The sequence below is a fragment of the Mustelus asterias genome, chromosome 16, assembly GCF_964213995.1.
Source record: "Mustelus asterias chromosome 16, sMusAst1.hap1.1, whole genome shotgun sequence".
NCBI classification, from domain to species: domain Eukaryota; kingdom Metazoa; phylum Chordata; class Chondrichthyes; order Carcharhiniformes; family Triakidae; genus Mustelus; species Mustelus asterias.
In genome coordinates this window covers 84,503,056-84,529,612 of record NC_135816.1, presented here as the reverse complement: position 1 = coordinate 84,529,612, position 26,557 = coordinate 84,503,056, and the positions used below count along the sequence as shown (strand labels likewise).

Genomic DNA, 26,557 nt, shown 5'->3' with positions numbered 1-26,557 from the left:
TGGCCGATAGGTTAGGTAACTGGCTGTCTGATCGAAGACAGAGGGTGGTCGTGGATGGACAAATTTCGGATTGGAGGCAGGTTGCCAGCGCAATGCCACAGCGATCAGTGCTTGGTCCTCTGCTCTTTGTGATTTTTATAAATGACTTAGAGGAGGGGGCTGAAGGGTGGATCAGTAAATTTGCTGATGACACCAAGATTGGTAGAGTAGTGGATGAGGTGGAGGGCTGTTGTAGGCTGCAAAGAGACATAGATAGGATGCAATGTTGGGCTGAAAAATGGCAAATGGAGTTTAACCCTGATAAATGTGAGGTGATTCATTTTGGTAGGACTAATTTAAATGTGGATTACAGGGTCAAAGGTAGGGTTCTGAAGACTGTGGAGGAACAGAGAGATCTTGGGTTGCCACTCAAGTGGATAGAGCTGTGAAGAAGGCCTATCGTGTGTTAGCTTTTATTAACAGGGGGTTGGCGGTTAACAGCCGTGGGTTTATGCTGCAACTGTACAGGACCTTGATCAGACAACATTTGGAATATTGTGTGCAGTTCTGGTCACCTCACTATAAGAAGGATGTGGAAGCGCTGGAAAGAGTGCAGAGGAGATTTACCAGGATGATGCCTGGTTTGGAGGGTAGGTCTTATGAGGAAAGGTTGAGCGAGCTAGGGCTGTTCTCTCTGGAGCGGAGGAGGCTGAGGGGATACTTAATAGAGGTTTATAAAATGATGAAGGGGATAGATAGAGTTAACGTTCAAACACTATTTCCTTGGGTGGATGGAGCTATTACAAGGAGGCATAACTATAGGGTTCATGGTGGGAGATATAGGAAGGATATCAGAGATAGGTTCTTTACACAGCGTGGTTGGGGTGTGGAATGGACTGCCTGCAGTGATAGTGGAGTCAGACAGTTTAGGAACATTTAAGCGGTTATTGGATAGGCACATGGAGCACACCAGGATGATAGGGAGTGGGATAGCTTGATCTTGGTTTCAGATAAAGCTCGGCACAACATCGTGGGCCGAAGGGCCTGTTCTGTGCTGTACTGTTCTATGTGAAAAAAAAAAATCAAAAGCGAGTAGTTATGGATATGGCGATATTAATTACAATGATACTTGGAAAACTAATTCTATTGAATTTCAGATACAGATTCCCAAATCCAAGATGGAGATGAGCAAGTCTTTATTTTTTCTCCGAAAGATACGAAGGAATGATATTCTCCAACCCAGAAAACAGAGGAGATTGGATCAATGAATATGTTGAAGACTATTTTCGATCGACTTTTGCTGTACAACTGAATCAAACGTTGTGTCAATGGGCAGATGGAGTTAAAGCCACCTATGAGTAGATTGAATGGGAGAGTAAACTCGAGGGGCTAAATGACATACGCCTGTTTTTTATGTCTTATGTCTTTCTGGCATGCTCTCTCCCAACACGCATTCATCTGCTATATCCTACATTTTATACACAGTAGAGACAGTGCCTGAGAGTAATTCAGAGCGTCCTGCTTTTGATTATTTAATTGCTCTCTAGAATCTGTCTGTCGGGCCTCATATTTCTTTCTAACTATAAAATTAGTACCAATCTGGACACTGACAACTAGCTGTTTGACCTTATTCAGAATGTCTGCTGCTACTCAGTCATATCCATCACCTGAAGAGCAGGGGTAGGAGTGGGGGAGCATTGGCAAGATAACATCCTGAACTTATATCGACAGATGCAGGAACACCTCTCTGCTCCCTTAATTAGAGAATCCCATTTCACTGGAATGTGTTAGTTTACCTCCTGCCTCGTATGCATCTGTGCCGTGCATTTTACCATGGACGAAGCTTTGGCTTCATTCTCCAGATGAACAATCATTTTCAGTAATCCTGAATGTCTGTTGTGGGAGTGAGATGCAGACATGTATCCTTGAAAAACTGATTTGTCATTTTTGACTCCTTGGAGGTCAGCCATTCCCAATAAAGACCCAATAAACTGAGCATTTTTGCTTTGGAACAGAGAAGACTGAGGGGACATTAAGTTTAGTTAGATATCAATATGAAGGTCCATTTAAAGATTATTTATTAGCGACACACGTAGCTTACGTTAACACTGCAATGAGGTTACAGTAAAAATCCCCGGAATGGATATGAGGAACCCTTTCTGTTAACAACGGTCAATAATTAGGAGTGGGGCAAGGTGAGGGAGGAGATGTAAAGTATTAGTGGGCAAATGAGGATGATTCTTTTCATCCAGAGCGAGTGAGTATTTGGAACTCTGCTGAAAATTCAGGAGATGCAGAAACCCTAATCACATTACAATCAAGCTCCTTGAAAATACACCTGAATGGCCATGACATACAGATCAAATGCTAGAAAGTGGGATGAGGCTGGAGGCCTTTTTTCTATCAGCACCAATCATTTGGCCAAGTGGTCTCATTCCGTGCTGTGAAATGTCTCTGTTTCTATGAGCATGGAGTATTTTTACCGAGACACCTGCATTCAACTTTTCCTGACCTAAACTCTCACCAAACACTAGTTCAGTTCCCAATACTTCAACTGGAGTCTTGCCCAAGACAACATTCTTGAGATCTTTATGTACATCGCAATTCCATTCCTTGACGTCTGCAACACAGTTCATTCAAGCAGTTTGGTTTATATCTCATTCCATATCACTGTTAGTCGTGACTCAGCAAGAAATACAATCATTTCTGAAGCAGACGGCTATCTATTATCAACACCTATTAAGAATGCTGATTGCCAGTGTCCCGCAAACACACAGCAGAGGAGCAGATTAATCGAGACCTCTTGCCAGTCATCACTGAGAAAACATCAAAGTTTTACTTCACAGTCTATTTCAAAAGGTGAATGTTAGCTAATAAAGGTAAAGTCGCCAGAGTCCCAGATGATCGTAGGCTGGTGGTGATATAACCTGTGGATCACCACACCTTTGGGGGCAGCGCAGTGGCACAGTGGTTAGTATTGCTGCCTCACAGTGCCTGGGACCCGTGTTCGATTCACGGTTCGATTCACTGGATTCACTGTCTGTGCAGAGTCTGCACGTTCTCCCCATGTCTATGTGGGTTTCCTCCGGGTGCTCTGGTTTCTTCCCATAATCCAAAGATGTGCAGGTAGGTTGATTCGCTGTGCTAAATTCACCCTTCATGTCAGGTGGATTAGGAGGGAAAATATGTGGGATTACGGGGATCGGGCCTGGATGGGACTGTTGTTGGTGCGAGCCCGATGGGCCACATGGCCTCCTTCTGTACTGTCGGATACTATGATTGAAGCAAGGGCCAATGCTGAGGAGTCGTGGCATTTATGAATAACCACAGCTGGTAACAGGAATTGAATCCGTGCTGTTGACTTCATTTTGAGTCACAAATCAGCAATCCAGCAAACTGAGCTGAATGTTTGGCTAAATTGCCTGATATTATCCAGTTCCTGCTCAGCCTGGGTTGGGCCGATTAGCCTGACTTTGGTCATTGGCAAGATTTCAGGTCCATTATTAAAGATGAGATCGCGGAGTACTTGAAAGTGCATGATAAAATAGGACTGAGTCAGCATGGCTTCGTCAAGGGGAGGTCATGTCTGAGAAATCTGTCAGAGTTCTTTGAAGAGGTAACAAGGGAGTTGGGTAAAGAAGAACAAGTGGATATGATTTATTTAGATATCCAGAAGGCCTTGGACAAGGTGCCGCATAGGAGACTGTTAAATAAGTTAAGAGCCCATGGTGTGAATGACAAGATCCTGGCATGGCAAAAGAATTGGCTGACTGGCAGAAGGCAGAGAATGGGGATTAAAGGGTCGTTTTCAGGATGGCAGATGGTGACTAGTGGTGTGCCTCAGGGGTCAGTGCTGGGACCACAAAATTTCACACGATACGTTAACGATTTGGAAGAAGGAACTGAAGGCACAGTTGCTAAGTTTGCAGATGATAAAAAGATATGTAGAGGGACAGGTAGTTTTGAGGAAGCGGGGGGCGACAGAAAGACATGGAAAGGTTAGGAGAGTGGGCAAAGAAGTGGCAAATGGAATACAATGTGGAGAAGTGTGAGGTTATGCATTTTGGAATGTGGAATGAAGGCAAAGACTATTTTCGAAATGGGAAAATGGTTAGGATTTCAAAAACACAAAGGGACTTGGGAGTCCTTGTTCAAGATTCTCTTAAGGTTAACGTGTAGGTTCAGTCAGCAGTTAGGAAGACAAATGCAATGTTAGCATTCATGTCGAGAGGGCTAGAATACAAGAACACGGATGAACTTCTGAGGCTGTATAAGGCACTGGTCAGACCCCATTTGGAGTATAGGGAGCCGTTTTGGTCCTCGTATCTTCGGAACTATGTGGTGACTTTGGAAAGGGTCGAGAGGAGGTCCACAAGACTGATCCCTGGAATGTAGAGCTTATCGTGTGAGGAACGGTCAAGGCCTCTGAGTCTCTACTCATTGGAGTTTTGAAGGATGAGGGGGGATCTTTTGAAATTTACAGGATACTGCGAGGTCTGGATAAAGTGGACGTGGAGAGGATGTTTCCACGAGTAGGAATAACTAGAACCACAGAGCACAACCTTTGGCTGAAGGCACGACCTTTAAAAATAGTTGAGGAGGAACTTCTCCAGCGAGAGAGAGGTGGATCTGTGGAGCTCTGCCGCAGAAGGCTGCGGAGGCCAGGTCATTGAATGTCTTTAAGACAGAGATAGATAGGTTCTTGATTAATGAGGGGATCAAGGGTTATGGGGAAAAGGCAGGAGGATGGGGATGCGAAAAATATTAGCCATGATTGAATGTCGGAGCAGACTCGATGGGCTGAATGGCCTAATTCTGCTCCTATGTCTTCTGGTCTAACGTCAGCAACGCTCAATTCAAATCCGTACTGGCTCCTGTGTGAATGAATTGACCTTTTCTGATCAAATCTTCAAAGGACAAATCAGACAATAAATCATCGACTGAAACTTTAATTGATTCAATAACATAATCATCATAACTTCAACATAAAATATAGCAATAATTATTTTTTAAAACACTGTGGGCAAGACTATCCAGCAACATTGGTAACACAATTATCAGGTAGGTAAGTTGCAATGTGAATAAGAGAGGTTGCCAGCTCAGTCTATTAATATCAGAAAACATTGACTCGGTCACTGATTATCAAATTAGAGTTCAGGTCAGTGTCTGAGATTCATTTTGTATCAACTATTTAGGAATCTAATTAATCCAATCAGTATTATGCCTATCCAATTCTGTTGATTAGAGGATAAGTTTGTCTTGAGACTTTGTCCAAAATGGCGGATATCAAATGGGCCATATTTGTACTGAGCCCGATTCTCTTTTCGAGTGAGTGTTGCTTTCACTGCTGCCTCACAGTGCCGGGGATCAAGGTTTGATTCCCTTCGTATCCAAAGATATGCTCGTTCAGTGGATTGGCCATGATCAATGATCGGTGTTATGGGCTGGGGTAGAGCAGTGAGCCTTAGAGGAATGGAGTTGGTGCAGATTCAATGGGCCAAATGACCTCCTGCACTGTAGGGGTTCTAGGAGATGTTAATCCATGACGTATTCTGCCTATTCAATTGGACACAACATATAGTCAGTTATAAAGCATAGAAAGAGGTCCTTCAGTGCATCATTTCTGTGTGAGCCATCAAGCACCAGTTTATTCAAATCCCATTTTCCCACATTTGGTCTATTGGGTTGTATGCTATGGTGTTTCAAGTGATCACGTAAATACTTTATAAATGTTGTGAGGGATCCCGCCTCTATCACCCTTTCAGACAGTGAGTTCCAGATCCCAGTTTAACCTCAAATCCTCTCGATCTCCTCACCGTACCTAAGCCCCCTAGTTACGTATCCTTCCACTATAGGGAAAAGTTTCTTCCGATCTACGCTATGTAAAGCCATCATAATTTTCGACACCTCAATCAGGTCCCCGCTTAGCTTTCTTTGCTCTAAGGAAAACAACTCGAGCCTAATCAACTTCTCTTCATAGCTGAAACATTCCAACCCAGACAACATTCGGGTGAATCACCTTTGCACCACTTCTAGTGCAATCACATCCTTCCAATGGTGTGATAACCAGAACTGCACACAGTACTCTCGCTGTACCCTAACAAACATTTTATACAGCTGCATCATAACGTCCCTGCTATCATATTCTCCTAATTGCAATTATATTCTATGTCTTGGTTGATAAAGGCAAGCATTGTACATGCCTTCTTAAGCACCTTGTCTACCTGTCCTGCTGCTTTCCATTATCCAAGAATCCCTCTGTATTTCCTAATGTCCTACTGTTCATTGTGTATTCCCTTGCCTTGTTAGTCCCCCCAAAATGCATCTCCTCAGACTTTTCAGGTTAAATTCCATTGGCCACAGTTCCGACCATCTGACCAGCACAACTATATCATACTGTAATCTACGTTTTTCTCCTCGCAACGTAACTGAATAGGGCCGATAAAAGGTGAAGAATGGAAAGTCTGCACGGAACCAGTAGAAATGGCAGAGGTGCTCAATGAGTATTTTGCCTCTGTTTTCACAGAGGAGAAGGATCTGGGTGGATGTACTGCGGGCGTGCGGTGGACTTAGAGGATTGAGTATGTGGACTTTAAGAAAGAGGTTGAGCTGGAATCTTTGAATGGCATCAAGATGCATAAGTCGTCGGGTCCGGATGTGATGTATCCCAGGTTCATGTGGGAGGCGAGGGAGGAGAATGCAGAGCATCTGGCGATGATCTTTGCGTCGTCGATGGAGACGGGAGAGGTACCGGAGGATTGGAGGATTGCGGATGTGGTTCATATGTTCAAGAAGGGGACTAGGGACAGCCCAGGTAATTACCGACCAGTCAGTCTTACCTCAGTGATTGGTAAACTGATGGAGAAGATCCTGAGGGACAGGACATATGAGCATTTAGAGAGGTTTAATATGCTCAAGAATACTCAGCATGGCTTTGTAAAGGGCAGATCGTGCCTAACGAGCCTGGTGGAGTTCTTCGAAAATGTGGCTAAACACATTGACGAAGGGAAGGCGGTGGATGTGGGGAATATGGATTTTAGCAAGGCGTTCGATAAGGTCCCCAATGCAAGGCTTCTAGAAAAAAGTGAGAGGGCATGAGTTCCAAGGGACTGCTGCCCGGTGGATCCAGAACTGGCTTGCCCAAATGAGGCAGAGAGTGGGTATAGATGGGTCTTTTTCGAAATGGAGGTCGGTCACCAGTGGTGTGCCCCAGCGATCTGTTCTGGGACCCTTGCTGTTTGTCATTTTCATAAATGACCTGGATGAGGAAGCGGAGGGATGGGTTGGTAGGTTTGCCGACGACACGAAGGTTGGTGGGGTTGTGGATAGTCTGGAGGGATGTCAGAAGTTACAGAGGGGCATAGATAGGATGGAAGAGTGGGTGGAGAAGTGGCAGATGGACTTCAAACCAGATCAATGCGTCGTGGTCAATTTTGGTAGGTCAAATGGGATGAAGGAGTACAATATAAAGGGAAAGACTCTGAGCACTGGAGAGGATCAGAAGGACCTTGGGGTCCGGGTCCATAGGACTCTAAAATCGGCCCCGCAGGTGGAGGAGATGGTTAAGAAGGCGTGTGGTGTGCTGGTCGTTATCAATCGAGGGATTGAGTTTAGGGCGGCACGGTAGCACAGTGGTTAGCACTGCTGCATCACAGCTCCAGGGTCCCGGGTTCGATTCCCGGCTCGGGTCACTGTCTGTGTGGAGTTTGCACATTCTCCTCGTGTCTGCGTGGGTTTCCTCCGGGTGCTCCGGTTTCCTCCCACAGTCCAAAGATGTGCGGGTTAGGTTGATTGGCCTGGTTAAAAAATTGCCCCTTAGAGTCCTGGGATGTGTAGGTTAGAGGGATTAGCGGGTAAAATATGTGGGGGTAGGGCCTGGGTGAGATTGTGGTCGGTGCAGACTCGATGGGCCGAAAGGCCTCCTTCTGCACTGTAGGGTTTCTATGATTTCTATGAGGAGTCCGGGGGTAATGATGCAGCTATATAAGACCATCGTCAGACCCCACTTGGAGTAATGTGCTCAGTACTGCTCGACTCACTCTTGGAAGAATGTGGAAAAGATTGAAAGGGTGCAGAGGAGATTTACAAGGATGTTGCCTGGATTGAGTGGCATGCCTTATGAGGATAGGCTGAGGGAGGACGGTCTTTTCTCCTCGGAGAGACGAAGGATGAGAGGAGACCTAATAAAGGTGTATAAGATGTTGAGAGGCATAGATCGGGTGGACTCTCAGAGGCTTTTTCCCAGGGTGGAAATGTCTGCTACGAGAGGACACAGGTTTAAGGTGCTGGGGGGGTAGGTACGGGGGAGATGTTAGGGGTAAGTTTATCACACAGAGGGTAGTGGGCGTGTGGAATCGGCTGCCGTCAGTGGTGGTGGAGGCGAACTCAATCGGGTCTTTGAAGAGACTCCTGGATGAGTACGTGGAGCTTAATAGGATGGAGGGTTATAGGTCGGTCTAGAAGGTAGGGATGTGTTCGGCACAACTTGTGTGCCGAAGGGCCTGTTTGTGCTGTAGTTTTTCTATGTTTCCATGTTTCTAATTTACCGCTCCAGCACTTTTTATGTCATCTATGAACTTACTGATCATACCTCCCACATTCACATCTCGATCATTAATGTACACTATGAACAGCAAGGGACCTAGGACCGATCCCGGCAGTCGGTTACCACAGGACACAAGTTGCCAGTCACAAAAGCAACCTTTGACACTATGCCTCCTGCCACTAAACCAATTTTGGATCCAATTTGCCAAATTGCCCTGGATCCCATGGACTCTTAACATCTTGGTCAGACTCCCACGCGGGACCTTGTCAAAAACCTTACTGAAGTATATGTAGACTACATCAACTGCATTGGCCTTACCTACACACCTAGTCACTCCTCGAAAAATTCAATCAAATTAGTTGGACAGAATCCAGCCGCTCTAACACAAGAAGAAATGGAGAGTTCCCTGGTATTTGCAAATACATTTTTCTCTCAACCTGCTGCTCTGGTGAGAAACTGACATTAGAAATTAGTGGCTTCCCAGAAACATTTCAATTTCCATTTCAAGGTTCTGAAACACCAGTTTTATTCAAGTGACAATTTATTTTCCATCCAAATCCCAGCTGTGAATGCCGCTGGCAAAGTCACTATAATTGTTGACTCAAATTGCCCTGAGATGTTTTGTTGGGCCATCTGCTTGAATGATTGATGTGACTGTGTGATAAAACTAAGAACAATGGGCACTTCAGAGACAGCTAACAGTTAATCACAGTTTGCAGCAGATCATTTATTCAGAGCAATAATGTAGCTCAAGCAACTTCCTTCTCACTGAGAAACAAATTTTGTGGGAATAAACAGGGAATAATGTTTATGCATGAAATAAGTCAGTAACTGTTTACATCTTATGTCATCGCACTGCCAAATAGGTAATCAGATCACAATTCCACAATAAACCATGAGCTTTCATGTACAAAGTATTATTTACTTAAAGTAACGTTACAAATCTCTCAGACTGCTTTCAGCAGCCACAGGGTGATTGACACCAATTCCGGGAGACCCCTGGCTATTCCAGGAGGACTGGCAACCCATATCGAAGACCATACATGGACCCTGTCCATTGACTGCAGTGTAGTTTACACTGGGTCACTCAACTTCCACAACTTGTTGCACTTTCAGCAGGCGGGTGACAGCTTTATTTGACACACTCCAGTTCCATGTGTCATTCCAGTTATTTAGAGACTCAGCCTTCAGTGTGTAAATGCCAGCAATACCAATAGGGCTGAGTCTGAATTAAATACATTGTTTCAAAAACTTGTTTTTATAGTTAGGGACGACAGAAATACAGTGATGCTTTCATTCCAATGCCTCAGTTGCACAATCCACTGGAAACCTACCAACGGGGCACTTTCCCAGGGTCAACCCATAGAGTTGTTGTTTGTCCCGATTGTACGGTGGGATCTATCTCGTCTGAACAGGCCAGGTCCCCATCCTGAACCCATACAGGTTCACTTCCCAGTCGGGTCACTGGGCATTGATACTGAGCAGAAAACTGGGTAACTTAACCTCAAACGCAGGAATACTGAGTGCAACTGTCAGTGTCTCACTGCAGCCCAGACTGAACCCCACCCTGGCTCCTTCCTGTGTGTAGATTTAGCCACCGCCCCACTGGGGAGCATTGAGCCCCTGATATCCTGCAGAAGCAGTGCTGTGCGGCCGGGCGGCTGAGTCACGTGACTCTGTTGCTGGGCATATTACGTAACAATGGGAGATGACAATCATTCAGCACGAACTGGAAACTGGGAAACGGCAGAAATGATTATAAACTGAAAACTTCACACCGTCACTCAGTCCCTGTCTGGATCCCTGCAGTGATGTCAAGTGCCTCTTCCCGTTTGGACTGAACCAATTCCCCTGCAGTCTGTAACCGATTAAATATTGAACAGAAAGGAAACAGATTGAACAATCTGCAAATACATAAAGATTGGAGTTAATACTTTAACTACAATTACAGGCAACTTTTATGATAAACGTGTCCAAATTGCATTCATATTTTATTAGTTAAATAAGAAATTAAATACTCACTCAATCTGCTCCAGACTCCTACAGGTCAGTATGAGGTGGCAGAGAATGGAGACAGACTGGTCTGTAAAGAAGTTTGATTGCAGGTTTAGAAACATCAATAACTGGTTTGTACTGAGGGCGGAGGCAAGATCCTTTGCACAAGAATCTGAGAGTTGGTTCTTTTCAAGACTGTGGATCAGAGGGAAAAGTAAGAGGAATCGCAAACATCATAAATAGTTAAAATGTGGACTTTAGCTACCAAATGTAGACTGGGATAGTGGCAATGTAAAGGCAGGAGAGAGGCAGAAGATCCTAGCCTGTGTTCAGTAGAATGTTCTACAGCAGTATGTGTCCTATCCAACAAGAACGGATGCACTGTTGGATCTCTTTTAGGAGAGGAGATACACCAAGTATATCAAGGATCAGTGGAGGAATATTTGGGAGACTGCAATCATTTTATTAGGTTTTGGATGACAGTAAAAAATGGAATTGATTTACCATTGTCACATGTATTCTGATACATTGAAAAGTATTGTTTCTTGCGAGCTATACAAACAAAACACACCGATCATAAGAGTACATGGGGAGAAGAAAAGAATAGGGTGCAGAATAGTGTTGCAGTTACCAATAGGGTGAAGAGAAAGACATCTTGATATGTGATAGAACCATTCAAAAGTCTGATGGCAGCAGGGAAGAAGTTATTATTCTGTCAGTTGGTACGTGTTTTCAGACTATTGCATCTTTCTCCCAACGGAAGAAGATGGAACAGCAGAAAAGGACAATGGGCAATTCAGAGCAATTCGGGGAGAGGCGATTTCAATGAGACAAGAACAAGGTTTGTTCATTTCGCCTGAAAGGAAAGTTTGGTTGGTAAAACTATGGCTGAACAATAGGCCACCTTAAAAAAAATGTTTCAGGCACAGGATATATTTCATTCAAAACGGAAAGTAAGGACAAACAAAGCGAGAGTTAACCGGATGAAGAGAGATATAAATTAAGATAAGGAAGAAAAAGTGTGTTTATGACATGTGTCAGGGAGAAAATGCATTCAAAAATCAAGAGGAACACAGAAGATTCAGGAGGAGAGTGACATAGCACATTAGAGAAGGAAACAGGGATTATGACAAAAGACTGAGAGCCAACATAAAGGGGAATCCGAAGTCTTCTATCGGCAAATAGATAGTAAAAATATGGTAAAAGAAGGACATTAGGGGGCTAAATTCAATTTACTCTGGGAGGCAGCAGCATGGCTTAGATAGCAAATTAATAATTTGCTTCTGCTTTTCTAAGGAGGTAATTGGTGATGAAATGCTGTCCTTAGTCGGGTTCAAAATTGATAAAGAGGAAGTATGGGAAGTTGACAAGGCATAGGGACTGAATGAGATGCATCCGAGGATGTTGAAGGAAGTGAGAGTGAAAAAGGCAGGGACACGAGCCATGATTTCTCAGATTTCTCTGGATTCAAGGTCGGTCCCAGAAGACTGGAACATTGCAAACATTACATTCTTGTTCAAAGAAGTTTGTAATGATAAGCCTTATAATTACAGGCCAGTCAGTTTAAGTTCAGTGTTGGGGAAGCTTCTAGAAACACTTATTCGGGATAGAATTAGTAGTCACATGGAAAAATATGGGCTGATTAGTAAAAGCCAGCATGGACTTCTAAAGAGAAAATTCTGTTTAACGAACTTGCTGGAGGCTTTGAAGAAATAACAGAAAGGATCAGTAGGGGTAACAGTGTTGATGATGTTAATGCTGTTAATGCGGTGCATATGGACTTTCAGTCGGCAATTGATATAGTGCTAAAAAACAGATTTGTGAGAAAAGTTAAAGTTCATGGATAAAAGTAGTAATGTGGATAGAAAATTGGCTGACTCGTAGGAAACTGAGAATAATGGTCAATGGGTTTTTTTGGGTATGGAAGAAGTTTTGTAGTGGAGTTCCCCAGGGATTGATGTTGGGACTCTTCCTTTTCCTGATACATATTAACCTTGAACTTGGAGTACAGGCGATAATTTCAAAGTTTGATTGTGACACACAACTTAGAAGCATTGTAAACTGTGAGGAGGACAATGCAGACCTTCAAAAGTACATAACGTACCAATTGGCAAGCAGGAATATTTTATAAAGCGGAGGTTGATGCCCCTTTGCGAACTAACACCAAAACACTCAAAGAGGAGTACCTCGCCTCATAATCTGTAAAAGTGTGAGAGAAGGGGTGTGACCTGGTCTTCAGTAACTCCGAGTGGTTAAGTACAAAATAAATTCCTGATACTCACTAAAATCAATACGCAACAATTATTTACCTATCGAACTGTGAAAAAAGTAACTAAACTATGAGCAAATTGAATAACTCCCTCCTAAGTATTCCCCAATAAAACACGATTCTAATGGAATGCTGTTCAGATAAATACAATTCCGATTCATTAACAAAATAGAATTTAGTCACTCTCAAAATTACAACCAGGTTTGGCATCTTACGGAATACTCTGGACCTTCTCTGTTGATTCTTCTCTCTGGAACTTCTTTCTTCTTTGGTATGTTTGCTATTGAGATGGTGCTTTCTCTAACCATAGATGAAGTTATGAGAGCCAGTGATTGTCACTCACTCTCTAGCTGTTATCTCAGGCAGGTGGCAGTTGTTCTTTCCTCTTAGTTCCACTGCCCCCTTCTTTTATACACCTGATGACATATCAATATTTCCCACAATAGGATTGGTCCTAGGTTGTCAAACCATCAGATTTAAATTTAATAGGTTTTTGATATCTGAGTGCCTGATTTAAATTGATTAGCTAAATTCGAAAACCTGTTGTCTTGGTAAAAACGGCTGCTGGCCTTTCAATAGAAATGTTTCAGTTTGGGGTTCGCTATGTATTGCATTTAAAAATCTCTAAGCACAGAAAAAGCACCACATTTTAAAGGGACAACACAATGCTTTCCAGTTCAGCATTTTACAATTTTACAAACACCAAATTCAACTATCTACTTCCCCCCTCCAGTCTACAGTCAGACTACCCAACTTTGCAACAGACAGTATAAAATAAGGGGAACAATTTTAAAACAGTGCAGCAGCAGAGGGACCTGTTTGTATATGTGAATGGACAATTGAAGGTGACAGGATAGAGATAGATGGAGAGTAGTTAATATGGCATACAGTACCCTGGACTTTGTAAATGAGGTATAAGTATAGGAGCTAGGAGATTATGCTGAAGATATACAACACACTAGTTAGACTTCATCTGGAGTACTGAAACAGTATTGGGCACTCCCCTATAGGAAGGCTGTGACCACATTGGCAAGAGTGCAGAAAAGGTTGACTGGAATGTTTTCAGTTATGAGGTTAGCTTGGAGAAGTTGAGACTGTTCTCCTTGGAGAGAAACTGCGAAGAGAGATTTGATAAAAGATGTTCAAAATCACGAGGAGGCTAGACAGAATCGGTAAGGAGAAACAGTTCAAACTCATAAAAGGATCAAAAACGAGAGCATACAGATTTAATATGATTTGCAAAATAAGCAACTGTGATGTGAGAAAAAGCTTTTTCACAAAGCAAATGGTTAAGGTCTTGGATGCACTCTTTGGAGGTGTGGTGGAAGCAGGTTCAATCAAGGCATTCAGGAGGGCATTAGATCAGTATTTGAGTGGAAAGTATCTGAGAAGTTATTGGGAAAAGGCAGGAGAAAAGCACTCAGTCAGAATGCCCACTTGGAGCATCATAACAGACACAATGCACTGAATGGCCTCCTTCTGTCCAATGCCAACCCTTAAGAAACTGTCAGACAACTTGCTATTATCAACAACATTGCGCACAATGTGGTACTTACTCCAGTTTCTGTATTTTACTGTCTGGATTCGTCAGAGCCTTAGACAGTAGTTTAACTCCTGAATCACCCAGTTGATTATTTCTTAGGGTGAGAAAGATCAGTCACCTGTTTGTACTAAGAATGGAGGCGAGATGCTTGGCACAAGCATTTGTAAGTAAGTAATTATACAACCTGGGGATCAGAGGGAGAAAAATAACAGGAATCATAGTAAACATTCAGTATTCTGAAGATCATTGACAATAATAATGCAAAATGTGATCCATTCAAGAATCACAGCTTCCGGTGAGTCCGGGTGCTAAGGGTTGACCCATAATGCCATTAGGGAGTGAATTCCAGGATTTTGACCAGGCGACAGCAAAGGAATGGCAATATATTTCCAAATCAGGGTGGTGAGTGTCTTGGACAGGTGATGTATGTGCTATGAATGCAGCCCTGTTTCTGGCAAAAGCATGCATGAAGTGCTGCATCGAGAGATTGACACACTTCATGGAGAGCCACTTCCAAATTTGACGGTTAACATTAGACCTTTAATTTTTTATTGATTTCACATTTCAGCATCTGTGTGCTGGGATTCAAATCAAGGGTCCAGAGCATTATCCTGGATCTCTGAAACATGAGTCCAGTTTAATATCACTACATCATCGACTTCCCAGTTTGCTGTTGATATATACCAAGAAAAGTGCTCATACCGTACTCGCCACTGAGGAACCCCACTGTCCATCCTCCATCTGAAAACTACCTTTCACCCCTACTGTTTATTTCCTGACACTGAGACAACTTTATACCTATGCTGCCACTGTCACTTTTACTGGATGGACTTCAACATTTCGACCAAGCTAATTACGTGCCGATGAATAATTAACGGCATTTTTTTGTTCAATCATGGGACATGGGCTTCGCTGGCAGGCCAGCATTTATGGCCCATCCCAAGTTGCCCTTGTGAAGGTGGTGGTGAGTTGCATTCTTGAAACGCTGCAGTCCACGTGCTGTGACTTGAGCCACAATTCCATTAGGGAGACAATCCCATTATTTGTGTGGCACGAATGTCATTTGCCACTTGTCAGCCCAAGTCTGTATATCATCCAGATTTTGTCGCATTTGAGCATGGACTGTTTCAGCAACTGAACAGTCACGAATAGTGCTGAACATTATGCAATCGTCAGCAAACATCCCCAATTCTAACCTTATGACAGAAGGAAGGTTTTTTGTGAGAGCAGCTGAAGAGGATTGGACGTAGGACACCACCCTGAGGGACTTGTGCAGAGATATACTTGCACCTCCTCTAATCAAATGGGGGTGATTGAATTTCAGGTAAGCTCTTTCCTTCATTTTCTTGTTTTATCCACAAGCTATCGAGAGGGGATGGCAGGCAAGGCAGTGCAATGTTCCTCCTGCAGAATGTTTGAGGTGAGGGACGCCGTCAGTGTCCCTGCTGATTTCACCTGTGGGAAGTTCACACATCTCCAGCTCCTCAAAAACCGCGTTAGGGACCTGGAGCTGGAGATGGATGAACTTCGGATCATTCGCGAGGCAGAGGTGGTCATAGATCGAAGCTTCGGGGATGCAGTTTCTCCGAAGTTTGAAGATAGATAGGTGACGGTGAGAGGGGCTGGGAGGAAGCAGGCAGGACAGAGATCACCTGTGGTCGTTCCCCTCGGCAACAAGTATACCGCTTTGGATGCTGTTGAGGGGGACGACGTACCAGTGATAAGCCACGGTGACCGGATCTCCAGCACAGAGTCCGTCCCTGTGCCTCAGAAGGGAAGGGGGAAGAGCAGGAGAGCAATAGTCATTGGGAACTCGATCGTGAGAGGGACAGATAGGAGGTTCTGTGGCAGCGAAAGAAACTCACGGATGGTAAGCTGCCTCCTGGGTGCCAGGGTCATTGACGTCTGGGCCGTGTTTTCATGATCCTTAAGGGGGAGGGGGAACAGTCAGAAGTTCTGGTACATATCGGTACAACGCCATAGGTAAGAGAAGGGACGGGGATTTAAAACAGGAATTTAGGGAGCTCGGGTGGAAGCTGAGAGCCAGGACAAACCATGATGTAATCTCTGGTTTGTTGCCGGTGCCACGTGCCAGCGAGTTGAGGAACAGGGACAGAGTGCAGATAAACACGTGGCTGCAGGGATGGTGTAGGAGGGAGGGTTTCAGTTACATGGATAATTGGAACACATTCTGCGAAAGGTGGCACCTGGACAAACAGGATGGTTTGCACCTGAACCAGAGGGGCACCAATATCCTGGGAGGGAAATTTGCTACGGCTCTTCGGGGGTGTTGAAACTAATTTGTCAGGGGGATGGGAAAACGAGCTGTAGTCCAGAACCAGTGTTGAGTGTAGTGAGGTACTGAAGAGGATATCAAGGTGGCAGGACTGTACCGGAAGGTGGGTTGAAGTGTGTCTACTTCAATGCAAGGAGCATCCAGAATAAGGTAGGTGAACTTGGGGCGTGGATTGGTACTTGGGATTGCGATGTTGTGGCTATTACGGAGACATGGTGAGAACAGGGACAGGAATGGTTTTTGGAAGTTCCGGGGTACAGATTTTTCAGTAAGAGTAGGGAAGACGGTAAAAGAGGTGTAGGAGTGGCATTGTTAATCAAGGTTAGTTTACCAGCTGCAGAAAGGCAATTCGAGGGGGATCTGCCTACTGAGGTAATATGGGCTGAAATTTGAAATAGGAAAGGAGCGGTCACGTTGTTGGGAGTTTTCTATAGTCCCCCAAACAGGAATAGAGATGTGGAGGAAGAAATTGCAAAGCATATTATGGATAGGTGTGGAGGTCACAGGGTAGTGGTCATGGGTGACTTTAACTTTCCAAATATTAATTTGAACCATTATAGGTCGAATAGTTCGGATGGGGCAGTTTTTGTACAGTGTGTGCAGGAGGGTTTCATGACACAATATGTGGGTAGGCCGACAAGAGGTGGGGCCACATTGGACTTGGTACTGGATAATGAAACAGGCCAATTGTTAGATTTGTCCGAAGTGGTACAGGACAGAGGGAGAGATTCTCAGCAGGAGTGCTGAGGGTGAGTAAAGTGCTGTGAATTATTTATTTATTTAATCCGTTTTTTCGCGGGCTTTTTTCAAGGGTTTAAACTGAAGGAAGTGGGAGTAGGCTGCAGGGGATTCTGGGAGATTGTGTTTTTTGGTACAAATGTCACTCGATACAACGGGCAGCGTCGGGAGCGGGCTGCGGAGTGAGTGGGAAGCTGAGTGAAAGGTGTAAGGGCTTTGGCTCACAGGGCTTAGGCAGAAAGGGCGAGCAGGGGTGAGTTAGATTCATTTTTGCTGTTTCTACCTGGGACTGGCAAGGTATCTTGAGGGGATGGGAGTGCAGGCAGTGCACTGTTACTCTTGCACTATGTTCGAGGTGAGGGACGACGTCAGTGTCCCTGCTGATTACACCTGTGGGAAGTGCACCCATCTGCAGCTCCTCCAAAACAGTGTTCGGGAACTGGAGCTGGAGTTGGATGAACGTAGGATCATTAGGAAGGCAGAGGTGGCCATAGACAGAAGCTTTAGGGATACAGTTACTCCGAGGAACGAAAATAGATGGTTCACGGTGAGAGGGGCTGGGAGGAAACAGTCAGTGCAGTGATCCCCTGCGATCGTTCCCCTCAGCAACAAGTATTCCGCTTTGGATACGGTTGAGGGGGACGACATACCAGTGGTGAGCCGCAGTGAGAGGATCTCCAGCACTGTGTCCATCTCAGTGGCTCGGGAGGGTAAGGGGGAGAGCGGGAGGGCAATCGTTACTGGTGACTCGTTAGTTAGAGGGATAGATAGGAGGTTCTGTGGCAGCAAAAGAGACTCGAGGATGGTATGCTGCCCACCGGATGCCAGGGTCCGTGACGTCTCGGACCGTGTTTTTCGGAATCTTAAGGGGGAGGGGAAACACTCACAAGTCGTGGTACACATTGGAACCAACGACACAGGTAAAAGAAGGGACGGGGATTTAAAACAGGAATTTCGGGAGCTGGGCTGGAAGCTGAGAACCAAGACAAAACATATGGTCATTTCTGGTACGTTACTGGTGCCACGTGATAGCGAGTTGAGGAACAGAGAGAGAGTGCAGTAAAACATGTGGTTGCAGGGATGGTGTAGGAGGGAGGTTTTCAGGTACGTGGATAAGTGGAACACATTCTGGGGAAGCTGGGACCTATACAAAAAGGACGGGGTGCACCTGAACCAGATGGGCACCAATATCCTGGGAGGGAAATTTGATACGGCTCTTCAGGGGGGTTTGAGCTAACTTGTCAAGGGAGTTGGAAAATGAGTTGTAGTCCAGATGTCAGTTTTGAGTGTGTGAGGTATTGGGGAAGGTATCAAGGTCAAGGGTGGGTACTGACAGACAGGAAGTTGGGTTGACGTGTGTCCACTTCAATGCAAGGAGCACCCGGATCAAGGTAGATGAACTTGGGGCGTGGATTGGTACGTGGGACTACAATGTTGTGGCCATTCCGGAGACGTGTGTAGAACAAGGACAGGAATGGTTGTTGGACGTTCCGGGGTATAGATGTTTTAGTCAGTGTAGGGAAGCTGGTAAAAGAGGTGGAGGAGTAGCATCGTTAATCAAGGATAGTTTAATGGCTGCGGAAAGGTACTTCGAGGGGGATCTGCACACTGAGGTAATATGGGCTGAAGTTAGAAATAGGAAAGGAGCGTTCATGTTGTTCGGAGTTTACTATAGGTCCCCAAATAGTAATAGAGATGTGGAGGAAGAAATTGCTAAGCAGATTATGGATATGTGTAGGGGTCACAGGGTAGATGTCATGGGGGAATTTAACTTTCCAAATATTGACTGGAACCTTTGTAGGTCAAATAGTTCGAATGGGGCAGTTTTTGTGCAGTGTGTGAAGGAGGGTTTCCTGACACAATATGTGGAGAGGCCGACAAGAGGTGAGGCCACATTGGATTTGGTACTGGGAAATGAACCGGGCCAAGTGTTAGGTTTGGTTGTGGGAGAGCACTTTGGAGATAGTGACCACAATTCGGTGTCTTATGTTATTGCAATGGAGAGGGATAGGGCCGTACGGCAGGACAAGGTTTACAATTGGGGGAGACGTAATTATGATGTGATGCGGATTAATCCGGGATAGTCAGCACAGATTCGTGAAGGGCAAGTCGTGCCTCACACATTTGATAGAACGTTTTGAGGAGGTAACTAAGTGTGTTGATGAAGGTAGGGCAGTTGATGTCAGACACATGGATTTTAGCAAGGCGTTTGAGAAGGTCCCCCATGGTCGGCTAATGATAAAAGTAAGGAGGTGTGGGATAGAGGGAAAGTTGGCCGATTGGATAGGTAACTGGCTCTCTGATCGAAGACAGACGTTGGTGGTGGATGGACAATTTTCGGACTGACGGCAGGTTGCTAGCGCAGTGCCACAGGGATCAGTGCTTGGTCCTCTGCTCTTTGTGATTTTCATTAATGACATATAGGAGGGGGCTGAAGGGTGGATCAGTAAATTTGCTGATGACACCAAGATTGGTGGAATAGTGGATGAGGTGGAGGTTTGTTGTCGGCTGCAAAGAGACATAGATAGGATGCAAAGCTGGGTTGTAAAATGGCAAATGGAGTTTAACCCTGATAAATGTGAGGTGATTCATTTTGGTTGGATTATTTTAAATGTAGATTATAGGGTCAAAGGTAGGGTTCTGAAGACTGTGGAGGAACAGAGAGATCTTGGGGTCCATATCCACACATCTCAAAAGGTTACCACTCAAGTGGATAGAGATGTGAAGAAGGCCTATATTGGGTTAGCTTCTATTAACAGGGGGTTGGAGTTTAAGAGCCGTGGGGTTGTGCTGCAACTGTACAGGACCTTGGTCAGACCACATTTGCAACATTGTGTGCAGTTCTGGTCACCTCACAATAAGAAGGATGTGGAAGCGCTGGAAAGAGTGCAGAGCAGATTTACCAGGATGCTGCCTGGTTTCGCGGGTAGGTCTTATAAGGAAAGGTTGAGGGAGCTAGGGCTGTTCTCTCTGGAGCGGAGGAGGCTGAGGGGAGAATTAATAGAGGTTTATAAAATGATGAAGGGGACAGATAGAGTGAACGTTCAAAGACTATTTCCTCGGGTGGATGGAGCTATTACAAGGGCGCATAACTATAGGGTTCGTGGTGGGAGATAAAGGAAGGATATCAGAGGTAGGTTCTTTACGCAGAGAGTGGTTGGGGTGTGGAATGGACTGCCTGCAGTGATAGTGGTGTCAGACACTTTCGGAACATGTAAGCGGTTATTGGATAGGCACATGGAGCACACCAGGATGCTAGGGAGTGGGATAGCTTGATCTTGGTTTCTGATAAAGCTCGACACAACATCGTGGGCCGAAGAGCCTGTTCTGTGCTGTACTGTTCTATGTTCTATGTTTTAGGTTTGTGGGAGGGCACTTTGGAGATAGTGATCACAATTGGATGTCTTTCATTATAGCAATGGAGAGGGATATGGCCATAGTGCAACGCAAGGTTTATAATTGGGGGAGGGGTTTTATGATGCGAAAAAGCATGAATTAGGGAGCATAGGATGGGAACAGAAACTGTCAGGGAAAGGCACAAATGAAAAGTGGAGCTTGTTCAAGGAACAAATAATGCGTGTCCCTGATAGATATGTCCCCGTCAGACAGTTAGGAAATGGCCGAGTGAGGGAACAATGGTTCACAAAAGGGGTTGAATGTTTTGCCAAGAGGAAAATGGAAGTGTATTTAAGGATGAGAAAACAAGGTTCATTTGGGTCGCTTAAGGGTTACAAGGTAGCGAGGAATGAGCTAAAAAATGGCTCAGGAGATCTAGGAGGGGGCATGAGAAGTCCTTGGCGGGTCGGATCAAGGAAAACCCCAAGGCTTTTTAGCCTGATGTGAGAAACAATAGAATGATCAGGGTGAGGTGAGGGCCACTGAAGGATAGTAGTGGCAAATTGTGCATGGAGTCAGAAGAGATATGAGAGGCGATGAATGAATACTTTTCTTCAGTGTTCACCAAGGAGAGGGGCCATGTTTTTGAGGATGAGAGAGTGATACAGACTGATAGGCTGGAGGAGGTAGATGTTCTGAAGAAAGATGTATTCACAATTTTGAAAAACCTGAGGGTCGATAAGTCCCCTGTTGGGATAGATGGGATAGATCCTAGGTTGCTTTGGGAGGCAACGGATGAGATTGCAGAGCCTTTGGCTTTGATCTTTGGGTCCTAACTGTCTACGGGGTTAGTGCCAGAGGACGGGAGGTTGGCGAATGTTGTTCCTCTGTTCAAGAAAGGAAATGGGAATGACCCTGGTAATTATAGGCTGGTTAGTCATACTTCGGTGGTCGGTACGTTAATGGAAAAGGTCCTGAGGGATAGGATTTATGAAAATTTGGAAAGATGCACCTTAATCCGGGATCGTCAACACGGATTCGTGAAGGGTAAGTCTTGCCTCACAAATTTGATTGAATTCTTTGAGGAGGTAACTAAGTGTGTTGATGAATGTTGATCAGTTGTTGCCGTATACATGGATTTTAGTCAGGTGTTTGATAAGGTTTCCCATTGTCGGCTCACGAGGACAGGAAGGAGGTATGGGATAGAGGGAAATTTGGCCAATTGGATAAGTAACTGCCTATCTCATAAAAGACAAAGGGTGGTGGTGGATGGACAATTTTCAGACTGGAGAACAGTTACCAGCGGCGTACAACAGGGAACAGTGCTGGGTCCTCTGCTATTTGTGATTTTTATCAATGACTTGGTGGAGGGGGCTGAAGGGTGGGTCAGTAAATTTACTGATGACACCAAGATTGGTGGAGTAGTTTATGAGGTGGAGGGCTGTTGTAGGCTGTGAAGACGGGAACGGGTTAATGAACCTTGTAATACTTAGAGATTTGTAAACGTCATTGTCGAACTTGTTTTCATGCATCCAAAAACAGATAAAAGAAGCAGCTGTCTCTGCTGTTGTACACAAGCTTATGATTTTTCCAGCTAATTATGTTCAGGAATGTGGCTAACCCAGCTAGTGTAAGCTAGTATCCATTTTGTGTTCTTTTATATTATGTACTTCTGTTTAACACAGTGGAGCTGACATGCATGCCTTCTGTGATTGGATAATAGATACATATATATTTATTACATACTATTCATCCTTACCAATATAAATTGTTATATAGGCCCCTGTACTTCAGTTAACTTGTTTGTGCAAACTTATAATCTTGTATGCTGGATAAACAAACCACAGATGTCCGGAGAGAACAGATAGTCGCAGCCTTGAGATGGCTACAATTACACGGACTACACAAAGGATGGAACCGCCAAGGCAGCAACAATCATGAGAAAGTGCGGACGTGACAAGGGGTGAAAATATATGTATAAATATTTCCTCTTAACTTGTATTCGGCGAGAGAAGTCTGGACACCGCGTTAGGAATCGGACTTCTCCCACAAGCTTGTGAAAATAAACCACTGTACTTTGACTCACGACTGGACTCAGCGGTTTTATTTACCTGCAACAAATTGGTGCCCAAACCCGGCATCTGTTCATGGGTCCGGTCGAATGGCCACGATCGGGACACCGGAAGAGAATACCGAACTTAATAGGTTGGGTCAAACTACAGTCGGTGATCAGCTGTGATGAGAGAATGTGAGGGTGAAAGACGTCGGAACTGAGCACATACGGAGAAGGAGGCAATTGACTCGAACACACAGCCTTAGGCCAGCTGTTAAGAGGGGAAATCCCCCACGCGATGGTCAGGACCCTGAAGTGGGTGTAGAGTCTGGAAAAAGGTTGCCTGAGGTGTGATGTTCAGATGTGAGTGAGAAAGAGACTATCTGAGTGATCGCCGGGGTAGAAGGAAAAGCCTTCATGTAAAAGCCGGCTTAATAGTATATGCGCTGGTACGGAGGGATCTGATTACCCCTGACAGGTATCACCGGACTCTAATAAGAGCGACCTCGGAGGGGGAGAACGAGAAGGGAGAATAGAAGACTCCAGGTGGTGAGTATAAAATTGTCGGTATTATGCCGGGATCACAAGGAAAGTGTGGACCCCCGGGATCCCTGATAAACGAATATATGACGAAGAGGGAGATACTCACTAAACAGATGATAAAAGTGGGGTGGATTTCATTCCACCCGCCAGACCAACAACGGAAATGGTTGGAAAAAGCAAAGAGAAACAAGACAAAGAAGATAGGAGTATTGTTAATACATCAGTTAGCTGGACTAATTGAGCAAGTAGTCGCCTCTACAAAAACGTGGAGTAAAGATAAAGAAAAGATTAGAGAGTTGTAATCCAGAGTAAGGGAACTGTAGAAACAAAACCATGTGTTGGAAGAAAAGTAATGGAGAGGAGAAACTGTTCCTCTACCTCGTTATGAGTCCACGCAACAGGGACCAACCGGTCCTCCAGAGGAGTGGGACGTGCTAGAACACAACTTAGCGCCAGTAACCCGAGGGGGAACTGATGTGTAGTCAAAGGCACATTATAAACCCTTCACCCCAGGTGAGAGACAGCAAATAATGGCTTCCCTCGGTATATTACAAGCTAGAAGCGCAAACACTAAATTCTGGGAAGAATAAGATACAATCTGGGTGGGACACCAATTACACCTGAGAGACCTACACCAGCTGGTCAGGGCAGCCTGTCCACCGGATAATTGGAGGCAGGTAGCAGGTGGTACCGCCACTCCTCCAGCACAGGATTATAGTGGGGGACGGTGGACACATGTAGTCGCCCCAACATCAGAGATAGATGCTCAAAAGGCACCCTTCACCCAGTTTAAAGCAGAGATTCAGAGGGTATTAGGGGATGCTCCCAGTAACTGGACCAGAATTACCCCAACAAAACAGTTGAGAACGGAATAATGCACGTAGAAGAGGGATCAGTGTATGTGATAATGGGGGAAACCCTAAAGCTTGGGAAACGTTGAAGTGGGAATGTGAGAAGCATGAGAAGGACAAAAGAGATAGAGCAGAACAAGAGAGGCTGCAAAGAAAAAGACGAGACCGAGAAAAAGGGTTAGAACGGCATGCCGAACAAAGTAAAGATAAAAAAACAGAGGTATCTGGCTGGCCAATGTTGTTCCAAAATACCGATGTCGATGAACAGGAGGAGGAGGATTTGTGGAATAGACCCAGTGCCGCTGGGACTCAAATCAGGTAAAATTGGTTGGTCTGAAGCGTGATACACCAACGAGGGGAGTAAAGACTTAAAAGAAACAAGCAGGCCCTGACTCTGTATGGCACAGAGAGAGAGAGAGAGAGGATGTAATTGTGCGAATGAGAACCTCATGTGGTGGAATAGGGTATAGCAGGTCAACGTGAATTGCTTCTCTGTCTGCAAGTTTAATAAATTACTTTCCCCCAGTTGACATTTTACGATAGTGCAATTGAGAGCAGGAGCTGTTGAAGCCTGGAGTGGAGTGATTGTTACAGGCAGTGGATGCAGTGTTTTGCACCTTTGTTTAGCCTCGGGGGGCTGGGGAAGTGTGAAAACTGTTAAAGATTCAAGTGATAAGATTTCTTGAATTTACTGCTGTTTTGAGTTTAATTACAGTTTGGAAGAAAGAAGAATAAAAGCGACCGTCTTAATCAACGTTCTGTATTCTCTTTGAATGTTTTACTTTCTTTAATGTTTTAATGTTAAAAAGGATTTAAACCTTGGAAGGAACCATGTGCTCTTTCCTTTGTCATGAAGAAGAAATTATAAGAGACTTAGTTGAGAAGTTAGGAGAAGAAAATAAGTAATTTTGGGGAGAAGTAGAAAAGCAGGAAAAAATAATGAGGTGAATATATTGTCTGTGAGTCAGTTTGAAGTATATGAAGTTAGTGAAATGAATCGTAGTTCTGATTACTCCAAGTTCCAGCAGGAGATTAATCAATTAAAACCTCAGTTGTCAATGCAGATAAGCGTGTTGTCATTAAATATTTTTAACCTGCATTTGTTGCCAAACATTGCTAAACTTTGTAACACCAAGAATTTTTGGAACTTGTGTTACCATCAACTGGCTATCAGTCATTTTACTAGTTCTAAATAACATTTGGACCAATGTGAAATTCAAGGCTTGTATTATGTTGTTTCGTTAACATGCGACAAATTACATTGATGATATTTCTGACTGGCCCATGCAAAGGAAAACCTGATTACAATACGAATGTCTGGAGACCAACACCAATGCAAATTGCCCAGTTAGAATGCAGTATTAAGCTCCACAGAATATAGTGATGTACGAACGTCTGATAGTTTGGTATTCTGTCACTGGTTAAAATTATGTACTGCTGTTGGAATCTCATGTGCCATCGATTGTTCAAGGTTTCGCAAATATAAAAACACTGCAAAGCTTAAAACCTAGCCAGTTAAGAATCAAACCAAAACGTTTCTAATCAATTAGCTGGTATGTATTGGACCTACTTTGATTTTGATTTGGCGCCTGCAATTTTCAGAGAGTGCAGGGGTTTAGATCCGGAGCTCAGTTTAAAAATGGAAACGGCTAAAATTAAAAGGGTTTGGATATTACAGTTATGATGTGTAAAGCGGCATGATACACAACTGTTGGATTATTTTACGGATTATTAAACAGCGTAAGTACTGCCATATAGACCCGAGAATAAAATCAAATTCTGGAAAGCCTTAACCAATTTTATATAATATATATTGTGTATTAATAAAAACATAATTCTGTCGGAGAAAAGGCTATTTATTCCAAGCAACATGTTGGTGCCAGGCATTTGAATGCCCTTCTTTGTATGTAGCACGCACGCAAACAAATGATCAAATTAGATATAATGGAAGAGTACGTCACATAAAGATCGGAGCTGTATGGCACGTGATTTTAATGGGGAAAGCGATGTATTTTGATAGGATTATATACAGATGAATGGATGTCCAGCTGCAGCCAAAAAGCCAGTGCAAAGTGTTATTTGATTCACACCAAGTTTTCTATGGAAGGGGGATATGTCATTAAATGTATAATGCACTAGCGAAAGCCATACAAACATCGGGAAAAATGTGGACAGAGTTATTGCCCACTATTCTAATAAGATTAAGGGCTATCACAAACTGACAACCGGATTAACCCCTGATTAACTAATGACAGGACGGGCGATGCAATTACCAGAAAGAATCATAACAGGTGGGACCGAGGTACGTCCACTAAATGATAAAAACAGGAGATCTGTTTTGGAACTAAGCACCCAACTAAAAGGGATGCACAAATTGGTAAAAGACAATCAGGAAATAAGAGACGCAGA

The 26,557-nt window shown here is 44.2% G+C and overlaps 1 pseudogene; it reads right to left on the bottom strand.

The window, feature by feature from the left end:
• Positions 1 to 10,243: 10,243 nt before the first annotated feature.
• The window catches only part of LOC144505375 (NACHT, LRR and PYD domains-containing protein 3-like), a 56,384-nt pseudogene continuing 40,070 nt past the window's right edge, over positions 10,244 to 26,557 (bottom strand).